The sequence below is a fragment of the Zingiber officinale genome, chromosome 2B (genome assembly GCF_018446385.1).
Source record: "Zingiber officinale cultivar Zhangliang chromosome 2B, Zo_v1.1, whole genome shotgun sequence".
Lineage (NCBI taxonomy): Eukaryota > Viridiplantae > Streptophyta > Magnoliopsida > Zingiberales > Zingiberaceae > Zingiber > Zingiber officinale.
In genome coordinates, this window is record NC_055989.1 from 138,196,942 (window position 1) to 138,217,495 (window position 20,554).

Genomic DNA, 20,554 nt, shown 5'->3' on the forward strand with positions numbered 1-20,554 from the left:
TCATGTACAGCAGGAATATATATAATAAGTTCATCATACTCCATCCTATTGTTTTTAAATTCTAGCCATTCTTCTATAAATTTACTTTTTTTTTTACGTGACATAGGTCACTCATGAAAAACAAAAGGAACGGGCGAGCAATTGCAAGTATCATCACAAAATGTCTCGCAAGGGTTACATTGGATTGGAGACTGAATTGGTAATCCATGGAACATTATATTATCCTTTTCATGTAGTACGTCATGTTTTAAATGATCGTTTTTTGGAATTATAGAGGAAGAGAAAAATATTCAGGGAGGATGAGGAAGTTGATAGGTCATTCCTTTGGCGTAAGGCCCGCGAAGACAAATCCGGAAACATCACAAATACAGAGACTGCTGAAGTTGCTGAAAAAATTGTATTATTTTAGTTTTATTTTGAGTTCATTCATAATAAGTGAAAAAAGTGTCTTCATTGGATATTTAATGTTACCTCCATATTTTTAGGACGATTTGTTGGACAAAAAAAAGAGGGGAGAGTTCATATCTTCTGGAAGCAATGACGTATTAACTACTGCATTAGGGAGCCAAGAACCTTATGGAAGGGTTAGAGGTGTAGGGGATTTGTGAAGCCCCAAGTCTACTTCAAAACTCCAAGGAAGAAGAGGGAGTTGGTGTCAAAGGCTTTGACTGAAAACTTCAAAGAGCAAGAGGAGGAAACAAAGAGTTTGAAAGCTGAAGTTGAAAAACTGAAGGTTCTTCTTGCTCGATTTATGCCAGAAACAAGTGATCGAGTTTCAGAACGTGTAGCATCTAACAAGTCATCGCACATGGCAGTTCAAATATTGGAAGATGATGTGGAAGTTTTTGAATGCGACAATTCATTCAATGAGGTTTTGTATTATATTTGGTACATTAAATTTGTTTCCTAGCTTCAGATATTAAAAGATAATATCTTATTGTTCAGGGGAAAAAATGTCATTTGGCTTTGAAGAATAAGGGGAATGTGGTGGCATATGACACGATAGTATCCGACGGAGGCCCAAATGTAATGTTGCACAATGCTCCACTTGGGGAAGGCAACTTAAAGGTGTCTGTTGATGTTGTTTTACAGGAGGAAGCGGAGCTTCCAATTCCACTTAAGTTGGGACCAACAGTAATGGTAGATGCTGTTGGAACTGTGGTTGGCTGGCCAAAAGAGTTGGTGATATTTCCGACGATAAAGATATTTTCAGTTCACTTTTCTGTTGCTATAGTTATATATTTTGCTACAATTATTTAAAATTACAGAAAAAGGAGAAACATGCACCACCATTTGCTATTTTGGAGGTTCCTGATGAGAAAAATAAATTCAAGGAAGTTGAAAGTGCTCTACCAATGCCATGCAAGTTTTTGTATTCTTATGTTGTTAGACTGATGACTGAGGAGGAGACCATTCCTATCGAATTTGATGAAGCCATGTTTGGACGTAATGTGAGTACATCGTTGTTGAGAGAGGATGTCATGCGCTGTATGGAAATGAGAGAGATAGGGTCCAGGCAAATTTTGGTTTACATGGGGTAAGTTATGTCTTATATACAATTCTTCTCTTTGCATGAGTTCATGTCTTAAGTAACCATGTTTTTTATTACTTGAATGCAGTTACTTGTACAAGTACTTGATGGAAACAAACAGGGTTGAGTATGTGTCGTTTGTGGATCCCAACAAAATACCAGCCACTCAAGATGGCAGTACCTCTTCACAACACATTGCTAATCAGTTGAAAGCATCAAACGGAGACAACATATGCCTTATCCCATACAACACTTGGTATATTTTTAATCCCTGCTCAATTCCTAATACATAGTAGCTTAGCTATATATTGACAATCGTGCAGGTACCACTAGATCTTGACCGTTATAAACGAGGATAAAGATATAATTTATTTGTTGGACTCAATGGGTAATAGGAACCGAGATAACGCTTGGAAAACTATAGTGTGCAAGTATGTTTTAGATTATGTAGATTGTGAATAGATTGATTAGCAAATATAAAATGAAATAAGTTCTATTTTTACAATGTAGTGGAGTGAGGACGTACCTTTGTATGAGGGGTAATCCAAAACGACCAACTTTCAAACAGTTGACGGTATGTCTTATTGAAAACATGCATTCCTGGTTCTTATATATTTGGTTTTTCACATTACATTAACTTTGATTCATTAGGGTAATCTCAAACAACAAGGTTGTGTTGAATGTGGATATTGTGTCATGCGGTACATGAAAGAGATTGTTGAATGTGAGGATCTACAGTTGGAGAGGAAGGTGTGTGAATTTCTTCCATTTTGAACAGGAATGCACATACTGAATCAAATCGTTCACGCCCTGCTACTGCTTTCTTCTCATGCTTTGATATGACTTCTTTCCTTCTTTTTTTTCCTCGCCCTTAGATGACACCCTGTTTATGGTTTTATACAAAACTGTGTTATGCATAATTCTATTAGTAGCTGGGGGAAATTAGTAACTGATTTGGGCATGGTTACCTTATAGACCTAATAAACTATTAAATTTCTGCTTGCCGATGATTGAGAATATAGAAGGCTGTCAAGGAACAACTATTTTTATTTCTAGAGCAGTAGTTACCTTCACAGGATGTGTACCCATCTCCTTGATATGGGACATTATTCACTATAGGGCATACACAGAGTCTACCTCTGAAGGTATCCTAAAGAATTCAAATTGACATAATTTATCTAAAATGCAACTTCAAAGCCTATAAACAATATGATTAATGACAAAGTACCTTGCAGGCTGTGATATTTAATTTTGGGTGCTGCCAACAACCATCATTTGATTTAAGGCACTCATTTGTTTCAATATCTGAAAAAAGAATAAAGCAAGCATGAACCACCCACTCGTTTTGGCATGCAGTTCAGTAGAAATGAATAGTCATGCAAACCTCCACTCAAGCACACAGGAGGTTCGGTAGACTCCTTGAATCCTGCACATATAGCCTTCAGCACAACACTCCTCTCTAATTTTCCTTTTTGTGGACAGAAAAGTATAGTCTTGCTATTAGCACTAATGTTATAAAATGCTTTTAATTAATACTAGTCATTTGCTAATAACAATGACAAAACCTTTCTAGACACGTGCTTAGTTTAAATCAAATCCAATAGAACCTTAGGCATCAAAATATAAACTGTATTATGAGTTGAAATTCAGATGTTTTAAGATGAGAGACAAGGGATCATAAGTCATACCTCGATATTGAACATTATTTATGACCAAGGTGGGTAGAATAGTGACATATCCACGAGAACCATGCCCAAGCTACCATAAGAAAAATGTTCAGCATATCAGCTAGGCTACTTGAAAGATGCAGTTATCTGTCCACACCGCTAATTCAGTACTTTCGTGTTGTGTGATTATTGAGCAAGTCTCATTGTACAATTTTTTGCTTTTTTTTGTCATAGTGCATGTGAAATTGAGAATACAATACATTAATTTAACTGAGCATCTAATCACCATGCGATTGGAACTACTAAAACTTAAGGTTCAAAAAACTGTTGGATTATTTTTATTGCACATTTGATGAAATGTTATTGTTACTATAAGAGTGCATATAACAATACATATTTATTTGTCTTATCATGCTTTTGTTAATTTAATTCATGATTTTTTTGTCAACTTACTGTGTTTTGATTTAAAGTTTTCAGTTACAAAACATAACATGATGGTTCTTTCTAAATTGCAGTTTGCAGGTTGTGTGAAGAACCAGTACTATACGCAGACACAATATGATGAAGTGAGAATTGAATGGAGTGAATTTGTGTACTCGTTCTTGAAGTGAATTGCAGGTTGTGTGAATGAACCAGTACATGTTTTTGGTTTTTTATGGCTTATTTTGATCATATTTAGGGAGATTTGTTTTGTATGAACATATGCTGAAATCATGGCTTATTTTGATCAAGGCTTATGTGTTGGTTGCTGCTCAGAAAACCTAATGGTTCCACTGTATAAAAATTTTGTACAAAGGTCTGAACCTTTTCCTAGCTACCATGTGTTCTTTTAAATTAAACTTGGATCGCCTGCGGAACTTAACACGTTTGATCCAAAGTTTAATCTATTTGTTCTTTTAGGTTTAGACTCGGATCTCCTGCGGAACTTAACACGTTCAATCCAAATCACTTAAATTATTAATTTCATTAAATATTAGTTTCCAAAATTGGCTTCCAGGACTGCATGGCGAGGCACATGGCCTTCTTGGATATGGGAACAACCACCACCGCCTAGACAAAGCTTTTTAAGGAAAGTTAATATTTAATTTCCTTAAATAACTTTAGGTCAACCGAAAAGAACAATCAAATCACAAGGAAAAGAAAAATAAAAGAATACAACATCGAAAACAAATTCGAAATACTAGAATCGCATGCCTCTTGTATTTGGTATTATTTCCAAAAATAACTAGTATGATGCGGAAAGGGAAAAATACTAGTTATACCTTTTAGAAAGACCTCTTGATCTTCTACAGTATTCCTCTTCTAACCTTGGACGTTGTGTGGGCAACGATCTTCCAAGATGAGGACCACCTAGTACCTTCTTCTTCTTCCTTCAAATTTCGGCCAAGCACCAAAATTCAAGGATGAAGAACTTTTTCCACCAACTATGCTCCAAGGGATACAAGCTTTCTCTCCTTCTTCTTCTTCTTCTCCAAGTAGTATCCGGCCACCACAAAAGCTCCAAGCAAGAAAGAGTTTCGGCCACCATAAAAGAGGAAGAGGGAGAGAGGATGGCCGGCCACAACACCAAGGAAAAAGAGGGAGAGAATAATAAAAGTTGTGTGTCATGAAGGCACCCCACCCCCTCTTTTATATTCCTTAGCTTTGGTAAATAAGAAAATTTAATTACAATAAAATTTCCTTAACTTTCCTTGACAACAATTAATTAAGAAAAATTAAATAAAATTTTCTAATCAATTATATCATGGTCGGCCACCTCAATAAGAGCAAACAAGGCAATTTCAATCAACAATTAAAATTCCTTATTTGTCTTCAGAAATTTTAAAAAATAAAATTTTCCTTTAAAATCCCTTCATGGTTGATAAAAAGAAATTTTTATAATTTTAATTTTTTTACATGTGAATAATTTATAAAGAAGAAAAATAAAATATCTTTCCAATCTACAAATATGGAAAGAGATCTAATCTCTTTCTTTAATCTTTTGTAGATCCTTTTAAAAAAGATATTTTAATTTTTAATATCTCCAATAAATTATATCTTCCACATAAGAAAAATTTAAAATTAAAATTCTTTTTAATTTAATGGGGGCCGGCCACCTAAGCTTGGGTTCAAGCTAGGGCCGTCCACCCATGAACCAAGGCTTGGCCGGCCCTAGCTTGATCCACAAGCTAGCTTGGCCGATCCCTATATCATGGGTATGAAGGTGGGTATAGGTGGGTATAGTACTCTATAAATAAGAGGCTACGATAGGGACCGAGAGGAGGAATTGGTTTTGGTCTCCCGATAAAATTAAGCATCCCGTGTTCGCCCCGAACACACAACTTAATTTATCAATAATAATTCATTCCACTAGAGAACTATTATTGAACTACCGCACCAATCCCAAATTACATTTTTGGGCTCCTTCTTATTATGAGTGTGTTAGTCTCCCTGTGTTTAAGATGTCGAATGTCTACTAATTAAGTGAGTTACTGACAACTCATTTAATTAATATCTTAATCCAAGAATAGTACCACTCAACCTTATCATCATGTCGGGCTGAGTCCACCTGCAGGGTTTAACATGACAATCCTTATGAGCTCATCTTGGGGACATTATCAACCTAGATTTCTAGGACACAGTTTCTTTCTATAATCAACAACACACACTATAAGTGATATCATTTCCCAACTTATCGGGCTTATTGATTTATCGAACTAAATCTCACCCATTGATAAATTAAAGAAATAAATATCAAATATATGTGTTTGTTATTATATTAGGATTAAGAGCACACACTTCCATAATAACTGAGGTCTTTGTTCCTTTATAAAGTCAGTATAAAAGAAACAACCTCTAATGGTCCTACTCAATACACTCTAAGTGTACTAGTGTAATTATATAGTTAAGATAAACTAATTCCTAATTACACTACGACCTTCCAATGGTTTGTTTCTTTCCAGTTTTGATCGTGAGCTACTGTTTATAATTTATAAGATACTGATAACATCATCTTTTGTATGTGGCACCACATACTATGTTATCTACAATATAAATTAATTGAACAACTACAACTAAATGTAGATAATTTGACCAAATGTGATTCTTTATTCAAAATAAATGTTTACAAAAGCTTAGGCTTTCAGTATACACTCTAACAATCTCCTACTTATACTAATGACTAAGCTGCCATATCTTCTGCCATACATCTGATTCCCATTCCCTCCACATGCCGATCGAAAGCTTTTGCCGGAAGGGCCTTAGTGAAAGGATCTGCCAGGTTATCTGCTGATGCAATCTTGGCAATGACAACTTCTCCTCGCTTCACGATATCTCGTATCAGGTGGTACTTGCGCTCTATATGTTTACTTGCCTTATGGGCTCGTGGTTCCTTCGAGTTTGCAACTGCACCGCTATTATCACAATAAATTGTGATGATTTTGGGCAAACCAGGAATCACATCTAAGTCCATTAGAAAGTTCCTGAGTCATACTGCTTCTTTAGCCACCTCAGAGGCTGCTACATACTCAGCTTCCATGGTTGAGTCTGAAACACATTTCTGCTTAACACTCCTCCATGCAATGACTCCACCTCCCAAAGTAAACACATAGCCTGATGTAGACTTACTGTTGTCCCTATCTGATTGGAAATCTGAATCCGTGTAACCCACAGGGAGTAAATCGTCTGCTTGGTAAACTAGCATATAATCTCTGGTCATTCTCAGGTACTTTAATACATGCTTTACCGCTGTCCAATGTCCTTGTACAGGGTTACTCTGATATCTGCTAACTATGCCTATGGTAAAACAGATATCAGGTCTCGTACATAGCATTGCATACATTAGGCTTCCTACAGCCGAAGCATAAGGAACTGCTTTCATGTCCTCTATCTCCTTTGATGTCTTCGGAGACATCTCTTTAGATAGAGCTACTCCATGCCTAAAAGGTAAGAAACCTTTCTTGGAATCTTGCATGCTAAAACGAGCAAGGATTGTATCTATATATGAAGCTTGGGACAGACACAACATTCTTTTCTTGCGATCCCTTATAACTTTGATCCCAAGAATGTGTGCACAATCTCCTAAGTCCTTCATATCAAATTGTTTGGACAACCATACCCTTACATTCGATAATACCTTGACATTGTTGCCAATTAACAAAATATCATCTACGTATAGTACAAGAAATACCACCACGTTTCCGTTACACTTCTTGTATACACAAGACTCATCCGGACACTGAATAAATCCATATGATTGGATTACTTCATTAAACCGGATGTTCCAAGACCTTGAAGCTTGCTTCAGTCCATAAATGGACCGATTGAGCTTGCACACTAGATGCTCTTTGCCTTTTTCAATGAACCCTTCTGGTTGCTTCATATGGATGTTCTCTTCAATACTTCCATTAAGGAAAGCTGTCTTGACATCCATTTGTCAAATCTCATAATTCATATGAGCAGCAATGGATAAGAGTATCCGGATAGACTTAAGCATGTCTACCGGTGAAAAGGTCTCCTCATAGTCGATTCCCTCTTTCTGAGTGTACCCTTTCGCAACAAGCCTAGCTTTGAAGGTTTCTACCTTCCCGTCTGTCCCTCTTTTCCTTTTGTAGATCCACTTGCATCCAACGACTTTTACACCATCAGGTGGTTCTACAAGCTCCCAGACCTTATTATAGTACATAGACTCTATTTCAGAATTCATTGCCTTTTGCCAAGATGCTACATCTATATCTTGGAGTGCTTCGTCATATGTTCGGGGATCAGGTTCATGTTTACCCGGGATCAAGTCCGAAGACTCTCCTAAAAACATGAATCTTTCAGGCTGCCTTACAACCGGACTACGACGAGGCACTGTCTGTGGTTGTGTATCATGTGTGACACGTGTTGCAGTCTCTTGTGGTACTTCATCTTGTACTGTTGGTACTGAAGTAGACGTGTCCTCTCTAAGTTCTTCTAAAACAACTTTGCTACTGAGCTTGTGATCCATTATATAGTCTTCTTCTAAAAACTGGGCATTAGTGCTAACAATGACCTTCTGGTCTTTAGGACTATAAAATAAACCACCTTTCGTTCCTCTGGGATACCCCACAAACACGCGAACTTCAGTACGAGATTTTAACTTATCAGCATCTGGTTTCATCACATGTGCTGGACTACCCCAAATCCGAATATGTCTTAGACTGGGCTTTCGCCCATTCCACAATTCTGTGGGAGTAGAAGAAACTGATTTAGAAGGTACTAAGTTCAGAATGTACACTGTTGTTTCCAGAGCGTATCCCCAAATGAATTTGATAATTCTGAATAACTCATCATCGATCTAACCATTTCCATAAGAGTCCTATTCGATAAAAACAGGTCTTTTACTTCAGGTAATCAACGAAGTAAAAAGACATTTTTCACGTGCTAAGACTATTGAATGGATATCATTAGTAGATACTTATTATATATCTAAGGATCTAGAGGTAAGTACTTTAGAAGAGTTATTTTCTACATTTGAAATTCATGAAACTAGACATGCAGATCTGAAAAAGTACTGTGCTCGGGGTATACTCTGGATCGATCGGCTGATCGATCTAGACTGGCCAATCGATCCAGTGATCGATTCCAGTGCTCTCTGTTCGCGGGAGCGATTTTCCGATCGATCGAACGATCGATCCCTGAACTCTCTGTTTGCGACAGAATGCGACTGGATCGATCGGCTGATCGATCCAGAAGCTTACTGTTCGCGGAACCAGGCTCCCAATCGATCTACTGATCGATTGAGGGCCCCCAATCGATCCGCTGATCGATTGGGGTTTCTGATTTCGCAGCAAAGCTCTGATTTCAGCACTGTTTCGTGCCAAACTCACCTACAAGAGTTCTATAATAGCTGGAAACATACTAATAACACATAACTAGGATTATGAGCATAAGTACTAACAATCTAAACAAGTCTTTCATGATTCAAGGCATTAAAATAACTAGAAATGCGGGAAATAACATTATATAAAAACTAAAGTCTTAGTTTGCTAATTTCTCCAAGATCTTTATTCCAGGTTCCTTCCACACACATCTTCATCACATTAACCTCCAGCCTCCGCTAATCCATCTTTCCTTTACCTTTATCTGCAGTATAAGGAAAGAAGTATCTGTAAGCTTTAAGCTTAGTAAGAAACCATCTACCTCACAAAACATGCATACGATGCAATTTATGCTTTTAAAACATGCTATTTGAAATATATGCTGAACAGGTGAGAGCATGGCATGGTATCATACAAACATAGAAACCAAAACTAATCATAGAACTATCACGTGTATCGATAATGAAAACTAAGCTGAAGCATGAACTGAGCTAAAACTAAAACTAAGCTAGAACAAAATTTAAACTGTATACACAACTGATTTGTGAGTTTTGAAAACTATTTATCATAGATAGATGAAAATACATAATCATGTTGCTGATGGGCCCGACAACTGTACGTGCTATGCGCGCATCCCTAACTAAATCCGGGGTTGCAAATTCCGAATCTAGTAGGGTTTACTAGGTTATCTAAACCTAGGGACGACTATGGGAGCCCAACCCAATGAACATCTAGTCCAGTACAGTGCCACTGCTGAAAGTAAAATACTAGATCATAAGCTAATTAATTTATCTTGCTGATTCTAGATTATCTGAACCCAGAGCTAGGTTATCTGAACCTAGAGGCGACTATGGGAGCCCACCCATTGGACCGTAGTCCCATATAAGCTGTAGTAAAACTTCATATACCAAATAAATGCTTCTATCACATTTAGCTAAACTATTAAAATGCCTAAGTCGCATTTTAATTGTGCTGAACATACTATCGAGCACTTGGCGTGCGCTGTTGCACACCCTATGTGCCAAAAATCCACATACTACTAAACTAAAGCAGGAAATCACACGAGAACCACTTATACTGCAGGTGAGGGGTTTCTTACCTCCTGCGCTAGTTTTTCTTACAATCCAATCGCTAGGTCTTCCGGTGGAGAAGATCCCTTCGGCGATCTCCTTGCGTCTACGTGTTCTTCTCGTGGAGAGGAGCGTCCTCGTGTCGGAGTTGTTGCCGGAAGGAGCCCTTATGACCCTAGGAATGAAACCCTAGCCTTTCCTTGGCTTTGGCGTGAAGAGAGGGTGCGGGAGAGAGGGGTTCGGCGGTGAGGGTTTGAGGGAGAAGGAAATCCCGATCAAAAATAAAACCTCACTTAATCATCTCCCTATTTATATTAAGTGGGTAATTCGGCCCAACTCTAACATAAATATAATTGATTCCCCTTCCTTTTAGCACGGCCCTGCTGGGTTCTCCTGGTTACTAGCATTCACCTTAAGTCATAGGACCCAATAGGTCTCGGGTTCAATTCCCGCTTAAGCTATTTTACGTTTCTATTTATTTTTGCTACTTCCGTTACTTTAAAATTTCCATAAAAATATTCTAAAATTTCAAGAAAAATCATAGAATATTTCTAAAATAATTTTGAGAATTTTCGGGCGTTACATATAGGACCTAATTTCATCCAATTCTGAAGTCTTTAAGTTCATTAACTGGGGTTTTTGGAAATTGTAAACTTTCCAATGAATCTCGAATTCGTTGGATATTTCCAACGAATCTACAAATTCATTAGAAATTTCCAAAGAATCTACAAATTCGTTGGAAATATTTCCAACAAATCTGTGAATTTGCTAGGAATTTCCAACGAATTCGTGATTCGTTGGAAAGTATGTAATTTCTTAAAAACTCGGTTGATGAGCCTAGAGACTTTGGAATCGGATGAAACAAGTTCCTATGTGCTCCTCTTGATCTCTTGATTCTATAAATGAGTTCAAATATTTTTTTTGAAATATGATGATTTTTTTCACATCTAGATCAATTAGATGAATTTTAATGTTCGTTGAAAGTGTTAAAGTTTTAAAATAAATTGATCTAGTTGAAGTTGTTAGATTTACAAAATAATGTGTGAGTACTCAGAATGAGAGAAAATCAGATTGTATGTTTCATAAAATTCTCATGATTATATCCATGAATTAAAAATAATTTTAGAACTAATATATTTTGTTTTTTGAATTTTTAAACCCGAATTAAAATTTGTTGACATATTGGTATTTGAAAAATTACTAATAAAAATATATTAGGTACAAAAAATATTTGAGGACATATATAAAATCAAGATGAATAGAGGAGCACATAAGAACTGATTTCATCTAATTCTGAAGCCTTTAGGTCCATCAACCGGATTTTAGGAAATTGCAAACTTTCCAACGAATCTCGAATTCATTGGAAAGTTCCAACGAATATGCGAATTCGTTGGAAATATTTCCAACGAATCTGTGAATTTATTGGGAATTTCCAATGAATTCGTGATTCGTTGGAAAGTATGTAATTTCTTAAAAACTCGGTTGATGGACCTAGAGACCTCAGAATCAGATGAAACAAGTTTCTATATGCTCCTCTTGGTCCCCTGATTCTATTAATGAGCTCAAATATTTTTTTTTGACATAGGATGATTTTTTTTTCACATCTAGGTCAATTAGATGAATTTTAATGTTCGTTGAAAGTGTTAGGGTTTTAAAACAAATTGATCTAGTTTAAGTTTTTAGATTTACAAAATAATGTGGGAGGGCTCAGAATGAGACAAAATCAGATTGTATGCTTCATAAAGTTCTCATGATTATATCCATGAATTAAAAATAATTTTAGAGCTAATATATTTTTATTTTTGAATTTTTAAACCCGAATTAAATTTTTCAGACACATTGATATTTGAAAAATTATTAAGAAAAATATATTAGGTACAAAAAATATTTGAGGACATATATAAAATCAGGATAAATAGAGGAGCACATACGAACTGGTTTCATCCAATTTTGAAGTGTTTAGGTCCATCAATCGGGTTTTAGGAAATTACAAACTTTCCAACGAATCTCGAATTTGTTGGAAAGTTCCAACAAATAATTAATTTGTTGGAAATTTCCAACGAATTCAATGATTCGTTGGAAATATTTCCAACGAATTTAATGATTCATTGGCAAGAACCCTAATAATTGCTCAACCCGGCCTAATCTCTCCTCTTTACGTCTTGACCTAATTTTTTCCTTGCGACGGCAGCTGCGACGATTTTTCCGCCAATCTCCAGACCGATAAGCTCTCTTGCCGCCTATCTCTGACAATCTAAGTCCCTGGTAAGCCTAGCCAAGGCATCCCGCAGGTGGTCGCTCTCTGCCGCGGGCGGCCACGCCTGGCCACTCGTTTCCGCGGGCAGCGGTGCCTGGCCACTCATTACCCCGGGCGACCGCGCCTGGCCGCTCGCGCCCGCTCCTGGCCCCTCTCTCCCGCGCTTGGCCACTCACCCCCGCTCGCGCCCGCGCTTGGCTACTCACACCCGCGCTTGGCCGCTGGCGATGATGACTTCCGTCGACGGTTGCGGCTGGCCATTGGCGCTGAAGTTGGCCACTAGCAGACTCACTTGGCCACTGCCGGCATAGGCTAGCTGCTGGTAGCCTCGCCTGCCTGCTGTTTAGCATTGGCTCCCGCTGGTGGCGTAGGCTGGCCGCTGGCGGCGTAGGCTAGCCACTGGCGGCTTAGGCTGACCACTGCCGACAGAGTTGGGTGGCCTCTGTTTGTAAATCGGCAGGTCACTGTTTGGGGTCGGCTGGCCGTTGTTGACCTTGGTTTGCCGTGGGGTGTCAGTGCCTTACCGCGGCACGGCTGGCCGGGGGTCAGTGCCTTATCGTGGGGGCCAAGACTATATTTGATAATTTGTGGACTTTTTTATTTTATTGTAAACTTGATATTATTGTTTGTGCAGGTTTGGATTTGATGTGGCTGGGAGAGACGCTCAGTTTTATTTACCTTTGTTAGGTATATTTATTTACAGATGTTATTTTAACAATGATTGCATGTTTTTATTTTCCTATATTATATTTTATTTGCAGTTGTATTTGAACGAAGTAATATTGACCATTAGTATTTACATTCTAGGAGTTTTTATTACTATAATTTATTTGAAACAGGTAAAATGCAGAATAAAAGAAGTTGGATGTATAATAAAAATTTACTTGACCGCGGGGGTTTAACTGATGAGTTTATCACTAGGTTGAGACAATTTTTAAATTTTGCATCTAGTAATGTTGAGTTTATGGATGGTAATTAGATATGGTGTCTATGCAGAAAGTGTTATAATGGTAAATTTTTACCATCTAATAAAGTTTCAGAGCATCTTTGTAGATTTGGTTTTACTCCGAATTATTATAATTGGACATGTCATGGTGAACCATTCATATCTGATGAGGTTTATTATGGACACAACATACAAGTCTCTAGGGATCAAAGTTATTATAATCAATTAAATTCATATCAGAGAATGATATTTGATGCAACGGGTCCGAATTTAATTTCTGAACCACATGGTGCCAGTTCTAGCTTCCCTCCGACAGTTGAGCAAATGTTTACTACATATGCATCACTGTTAGAAGAGGTACAAGTACCAGGTGTCGATGAAATTGTGAATAATGACGCATATCTTAAATTTCAGGAAGTGTTGAGTGTTGTAGATGAACCATTATGGGTTGATTGTGACAATCATACTAAATTATCATTCACTGCAAGACTATTGAATATCAAGGCAAAGTGTAATGTGTCAGAAGATAGTTTTAATAAGTTTGTTCAAGCCTTTGAAAAGGCATTGCCCCGTGATAATATACTACCTAATGATTTTTACAGTATGAAAAACTTACCAAAGAATTAGGTCTTCCGGTGGAAAGAATTGATGTTTGTAGAGATGGTTGTATGCTATATTGGGGAGATGATGCAGATGCAAATGTTTGTAGATTCTGTAATCAAGATAGGTACAAGAGCAATAGAAGGAGTCAACAACGACGTAAATCATACAGTCAGTTGTTTTATTTGCCTTTAACTCCTAGGTTACAAAGACTTTATGCATTAAAGACTACTACTGAACACATGACTTGGCATGCAAATTATCGAACAGAGGAGGGGTTAATGTGTCATCCATCAGATGCAGAGGCATGGAAAAATTTTAATAGAACATATCTTGAATTTGCGAAGGAGACTCGAAACATTAGGTTAGGTCTTTGTGCTGACGGATTTGCTCCATTTGGTAAATCAGGAAGACATTATTCTTGTTGGCCAGTTATATTAACTCCATATAATCTTCTGCCTGGGAGGTGCATGAAAACATTGTATATATTTTTAGCATTAGTTGTGCCTGACCCGCAAAATCCAAAGAAGTTAATAGATGTTTATATGCAACCACTGATTGCAGAGCTAAAACAACTATGGGATGAAGGGTTGCCTACATATGACGCTCGTACTAATCAAATGTTTGTAATGAAGGCTGCTCTTCTTTGGACCATTAATGACTTTTCGGCTTATGGTATGCTATTTGGTTGGAGTACTGCGGGAATCTTAGGTTGTCCAATATATATGGAGAGATTAAAGTCGATCAGATTGAAATATAGGAAAAAGTCGAGTTATTTTGATTGTCATAGATAATTTTTACCATTAAATCATAATTTCAGAAGGAATAAAGATGAGTTCACTAGGAATAGAATTGAAAGAACACCTTCGCCATTGAGATTGACAGGTCAAGATATTTGGTATAGAGTGCTTCACTTTTCATCTGTTATTGAAAAACCACATGGTACAACATATGAATATGGAAGCACACATAAATGGATTAAACAGAGTATATTTTGGGATTTACCGTATTGGTATAGTAATTTAATTCATCATAATCTAGATGTAATGCATATTGAGAAAAATATTTTTGATAATCTCATAAATACAGTGATGGATATTGGTGGAAAACTAAAAGATAATTTGAATGCAAGAAAAGATATGCGACTAATTTGTAAACGACCCACTCTTGATGTGGATGAAAGTAGTAGGGGACCAAAGCCAAAGGCAATTTATACATTAAATAAACAATAGAGACATGTTGTTTGTGAATGGTTGAAATAATTGAGATTTCCTCATGGGTATGTCTCTAATCTTGGGAGATGTGTCGATATGAAGGAATCCAAATTGATTGGTTTGAAAAGTCATAATTGTCATATATTTATGGAAAGACTTATTCCAATTGCTTTTAAGGAACTCTTACCAAATTTTGTATGGGGTACAATTACGGAGTTAAGCATTTTCCTTCATGATATTTGCTCAACAGTTTTGAGATATTCACAAATGGAGAAGTTAGAGAGAGACATTCCAATTATTTTGTGTAATTTAGAAAGAATCTTTCCACCTTCATTTTTTGATTCAATGGAACATCTTTTGGTTCACTTGCCATACGAGGCCAAAGTTGGAGGACCAGTCTATTTTCGATGGATGTATCCATTTGAAAGGTATATTTTTTTATCTTATATACTTCGTTATTAATGCATTGTAAATTTATAACTTTTTTATATATATATTAATCTAATACAAATTGTTATATTATAATCAGATTTTTATATCATTGAAGAAAAAAGTAAAAAATAAGGCACAAGTTGAAGCCTCTATTGTTAATGCATACATTGTGGAGGAAGTAACAACTTTTGCATCATATTATGTTGAGCCTCACATTCAGACCAAAAGACGGAGACCGGGAAGAAATGGTGAAGGTCCTATTGATCCCAATACGAACATATTCTCAATTTTTAATTATCTTGGTCGACCAAGTGGATAATGTAAGCAAAGATATTTAACTAATCAAGAATGGTGAGCAACCCAGACATATGTTTTACTTAATTGTCCAGAAGTATCACCATATTTTGAGTTAGTATATATCTCCTATTTTTTTCTTATGTCGTAAATTTTGGTGTTATAATTCAATTTTTTATGATAGGATCTTCCAAAACTTGTATTCTGATATGCCAACACTAGAGTTTGATCGTTTCTATGATCAAGAATTTAAACCTTGGTTAAAATCATATGTAAGTAATTTTTACCTTGTATTCTGATTTACTGTATTGGTATAGTATATTTTAACTTTTAAATGAATAACATATTCATTTGAGTTTAGGTGTATGATAATCAAGATCACCTTGAACATGAAATGTTATTTCATCTGTCTTGGGGTCCTAAAGCAATGGTATGCACTTGGCCAACATATTTCATAAATGGATATAATTTTCATACTCAAGAATATGGAAAAGGGAAGACTACAATGAATAGTGGGGTATGTGTTCAGTCATCCAATGATGGAGGTGTAAGCAATGATTTTTATGGTTTACTAGATGAAATTATAGAGATAGAATACCCTGATCTAGAAATACGAGTTATCTTATTTATGTGTCGCTGGTTTGACTCTATCTGAGGAATGAAGGTGCATCCACGTTATAATTTGGTTGAAATAAATCCTAAAAGATTATATAAGAGATATGAACCTTTTGTTTTGGCACAACAAGCGATTCAAGTTTTCTATGCTTCATATCCTAGTTTGAAACGTGACAAAATTGATTAGTGGGTTGTTTGTAAAACGAAAGCATGGAAAAAAATAGAGAAACATTGGGAAGACATTGTATATCAACAAGAGGAGGTTGCAAATACATTTCAGACCGAGGAATATATTATTCCAACATTACGAGATCCCATCGGAGTAGTGATAAATGTGGATGCCAGTGAATTTCATGAGGATGAGGATGATGATGATGAGGACGAGGACGAGGATGAGGAGGACGAGAACTTTGGTTTTTAACATGCACGATAAGTTTTTTTTCTATTTAATTTTAATTTGTTAATTTATAAAATTTGTAGCTCAATTAGTTGACTATCTACTATTTCATTATTAAATTTATATATGTTATATGTGTATGCTATTTTTTTCTATATGTCATTAGAGGTGAGACATTATCGCTGCAGATTCTCGCTCTCTGAGATTTTTATTATGGATATTGTAAGTTTTTCATATTTCTTCATCAAGCATCAAGTTTTCATTTCTTTTATTCTAATTTTGATTTTTGGTTGGTAGTTTCAACGGGCACGGCATAGATGACAGCGTTCAAGCATTGGCCAGACTGATTCACCATCTGGTAGGATGGTACCTACGCCCTCCCCTCAGTCAGGACCTTCATATGGCCAGTCGTCGGCAGGACCTTCACGTGGCCAATCACCGGCAAGACCTTCACATGGTCAGTCGTCGGCAGGACCTTCACATGGTCAGTCGTCGACAAGACCTTCACGTGGCCAGTCGCCGGTAGGACCTTCACGTGTCTAGTTGCCAGCAGGAACTTCACATGACCAGTTGCCGGTAGGATTTTCCCATTCACCTTCCCCACTTGAGTCATTGATACCTGTCAGACACTCATCCGTTGATATTACCGACGCTCGACTGCATATAGTCCCTCTTGGAGACTCATAAGTATTAAAATTATTACATTTTAACCTATCTTAATTATTTAATGTTTGTTTATTTGTAATTTTATGATAGATTTGAAAATTCAGTAACTGTTGTTCGCGAGATTAATCAAATTGTGAATAATTTTTGGAGAGAAGACTCAATGTCATACTCAAGCACTCCAGCACCCACAAAAGAACTCTGGTGCTGCGAGTTTAAGGTATAACTAATTTATTTTATATATAAATCAATTAAGTTAATGTATAATCTATTTTTTTTTTTTCATTTCAGCGGTTATTTACTTGGGACCCTTATTATGAGATGGAAATTAAAAGAATTTTCAAAAAGAAATGTGGTGATCACATTCGACATGTATTAAACCATGCCAAAAGTTGTGGAAAAAAACCTGCCTTTATCACATCGGATAATTGGGTTAAGATCTGTAATTTTTGGCAAACTCATGAGTGCAAACAAAGGAGTTTATAGAATAAAATAAATCAAGATTATAATTCTGGAGACTCACGTGCAATATATGCAGGAGGATCTATAAATATTGAGGAGCATTCACGTAGATTGGTAAATTTTCAACTCTACAATTAGATTTTTAATATATTTCATGTTATTATATTATTTCTAACCATATTATTTTTAGTCTAAGGATTTGGGAAAAGAGCCCGATTTTCCGTGCTTTAAAAAAAAAAGACAAGACTTAGAGTGGAGATAGAGCTAGAATAATTAAGGTTTGATTTAATCTTTAATCTTAATTTTTAACTTAGATTTTATTACTTATCTATTTGCTCTAATTAAGGTTTTAATTTTTCATAGAAGAGATATGATGAGTTATCGTTATCAAGAGAAGTTCAGTTGATGGCGATAATATTGAGGGATCTGAGCCGTCTGCCACTAATAATTTAGATTTATGGTTGGAGGCCAGTGGAGGAGTCAAAGGGGAAGGATAATAGGTATGAGTTCTATGAGCAGAATCCATAATATTCCTCAAAGATCTTTATCTTCTTCTACCCCACCCGCAGTTACGACACAGATTCATAGCTTAACTGAAGAGGTTGACAATTTGAAAGACATAATATCTCAAAGGGATCAGCAAATTTTAGAAATTCAACAACAAAATTCACAAAGAGATCTGGATATGATTGAAATGTGCAAACAACAAGCCTTTCTTTTGCAACAATTTCAACAATTTAGATCAAGTCCAAGTTATATTCCTCTTGGTATTGGTGATGATATCAACGATGATGATGATGCCGCCAATGATGTTGATGATGATGCATGAGTGTTTGTAATTAGAAATTTTGAATTCTTTTATTTTATTGATTTTGTAAATTCTTTATTTTTGTATTTTGATTAATATTGTTATTTTTGTTTCAAACAGAGTTGGTAGGTGAAGATGATGGTGGTATTGATGTAAAAATATGTAAGTCTTTACCTATTTATTTTTGCGTTGGTTTATAAGATTTTCTTTTTGTTTGTTTATTTTTTTATGTAGGTAGAAGAAGGAATTGGATTGAGAAGGATCTCCATGAGATTATCTTCTACTCTATCTTTTTCATGTTTTGGTATGAGATTGGAATTTGGATACTATGACATGTTTGTTGTAACTTTGTTGTAGTGTTTGGTTTAGGGTGTTAGTTGTAGTTGTATATTGTTGTAATTTGTATTGTTGGATGATGATGTTTGTTGTATTGTTAGTTTTATGTTCTTAGTTTAGGTTGTAATGGAATATGTTTTGATGATGTATATGTTTGGGTTTATATTATTGATATTTGTATTTATTTTGTTGTACACTAATATGTTAGTTGATATTTGATTTATATTTGTGTTATTGTGTATTCAATATATATTGAATATGTTTGGAAAAAAAAATTGTAATAGAAAAAATATTGAAATTGAATGAGTTTGGATTTTTTTTGTTTACTTTTGGGACGAATTTTACAACGAAATTAGATTAGTTGGAAATATCATATTTTATCAAAATATTGCAACGAATTTATATTTTTGTTGAAAATTTCCAACGAAAATATAAATTCATTGGAAATTTCCAACGAATCATTTTTTCGTTGGAAATTTTCAACGAAAATATAAATTCGTTAGAAATTTCCAATGAATCATTTTTTCGTTGGAAATTTCTAACAAAATTTGATTTTCGTTGGAAATTTCCAACGAATTCTTCTTTTCGTTGAAAATTTCCAACGAAAAAAATGATTCGTTGAAAATTCCCAACGAATATGTATTTTCGGTGTGGAAATTGTATTTTGTAACTTTTGCAACAAATAATCATTTGTCGCAAATCCGTTTGCAACGAATACATTTTTTGTTACTAATTTGCGACAAATTTGGGGTTCGTTGCAGATTTTTCTGCCAACATTTCCAATGAATATTTATTTTCGTTGCAAAATTTCCAACAAATTTTGCAACAAATATTATTTTCGTTGCAAAATTTTCAATGAATTTTCAATTTTTCATCGTAATTTTTTGGGACAACGTATTTGTAATGAATTTTTTTCATCGCAATTCTAATTTCCAACGATTTTTTTTAAAAAATTTGTTATAAAATTCGTCTCTAAGTGATAGTATTTTTGTAATGTTTTTTCTGTTGTATTTTTTGTGCAAAAAACTATTTAATGGTTTTTCTTATTTTTTTTTGGATAATTTAAAAAGGAATGTGCTTATGGACGGTGAAGTGTTGATCAATCAGCACACAACAATAGCATAAGCTAAAGAAACCATTGCCACTCGCTGTCCCTCTTTGAAAGCAATGAATTTCATGGAGGGTACAGTAGATGATATTCATTTTCATCTTCCTCTTTTAAATATGTCTGCACATCTTACTATATTTCTTTAATTTTGTATGTATCAAGGTTCTATTCATATAGTTCTTAGAAAGTGACCGATTTACTTTAATTGAGCTAGAAGTTAATTCTTGACGGGTATATATAATTGGAAAAAAATTCTCTCTCATCCTCTAGTCATTTGACAGTCGGTTATAAGCTGACATTGTGATTTACCTTCCTTCATATAATTTGGGGAC

The 20,554-nt window shown here is 35.6% G+C and overlaps 1 long non-coding RNA gene across 1 annotated transcript; it reads right to left on the reverse strand.

Annotated features, from left to right (window-relative positions):
* Window positions 1–2,603: 2,603 nt before the first annotated feature.
* Window positions 2,604–2,977, reverse strand: LOC122047424. Its single transcript, XR_006130534.1, has 3 exons — window positions 2,916–2,977; window positions 2,760–2,836; window positions 2,604–2,681 (listed from the first exon to the last, which is right to left on the reverse strand). It is a non-coding gene; the product is annotated as an uncharacterized LOC122047424 (long non-coding RNA).
* Window positions 2,978–20,554: the final 17,577 nt, after the last annotated feature.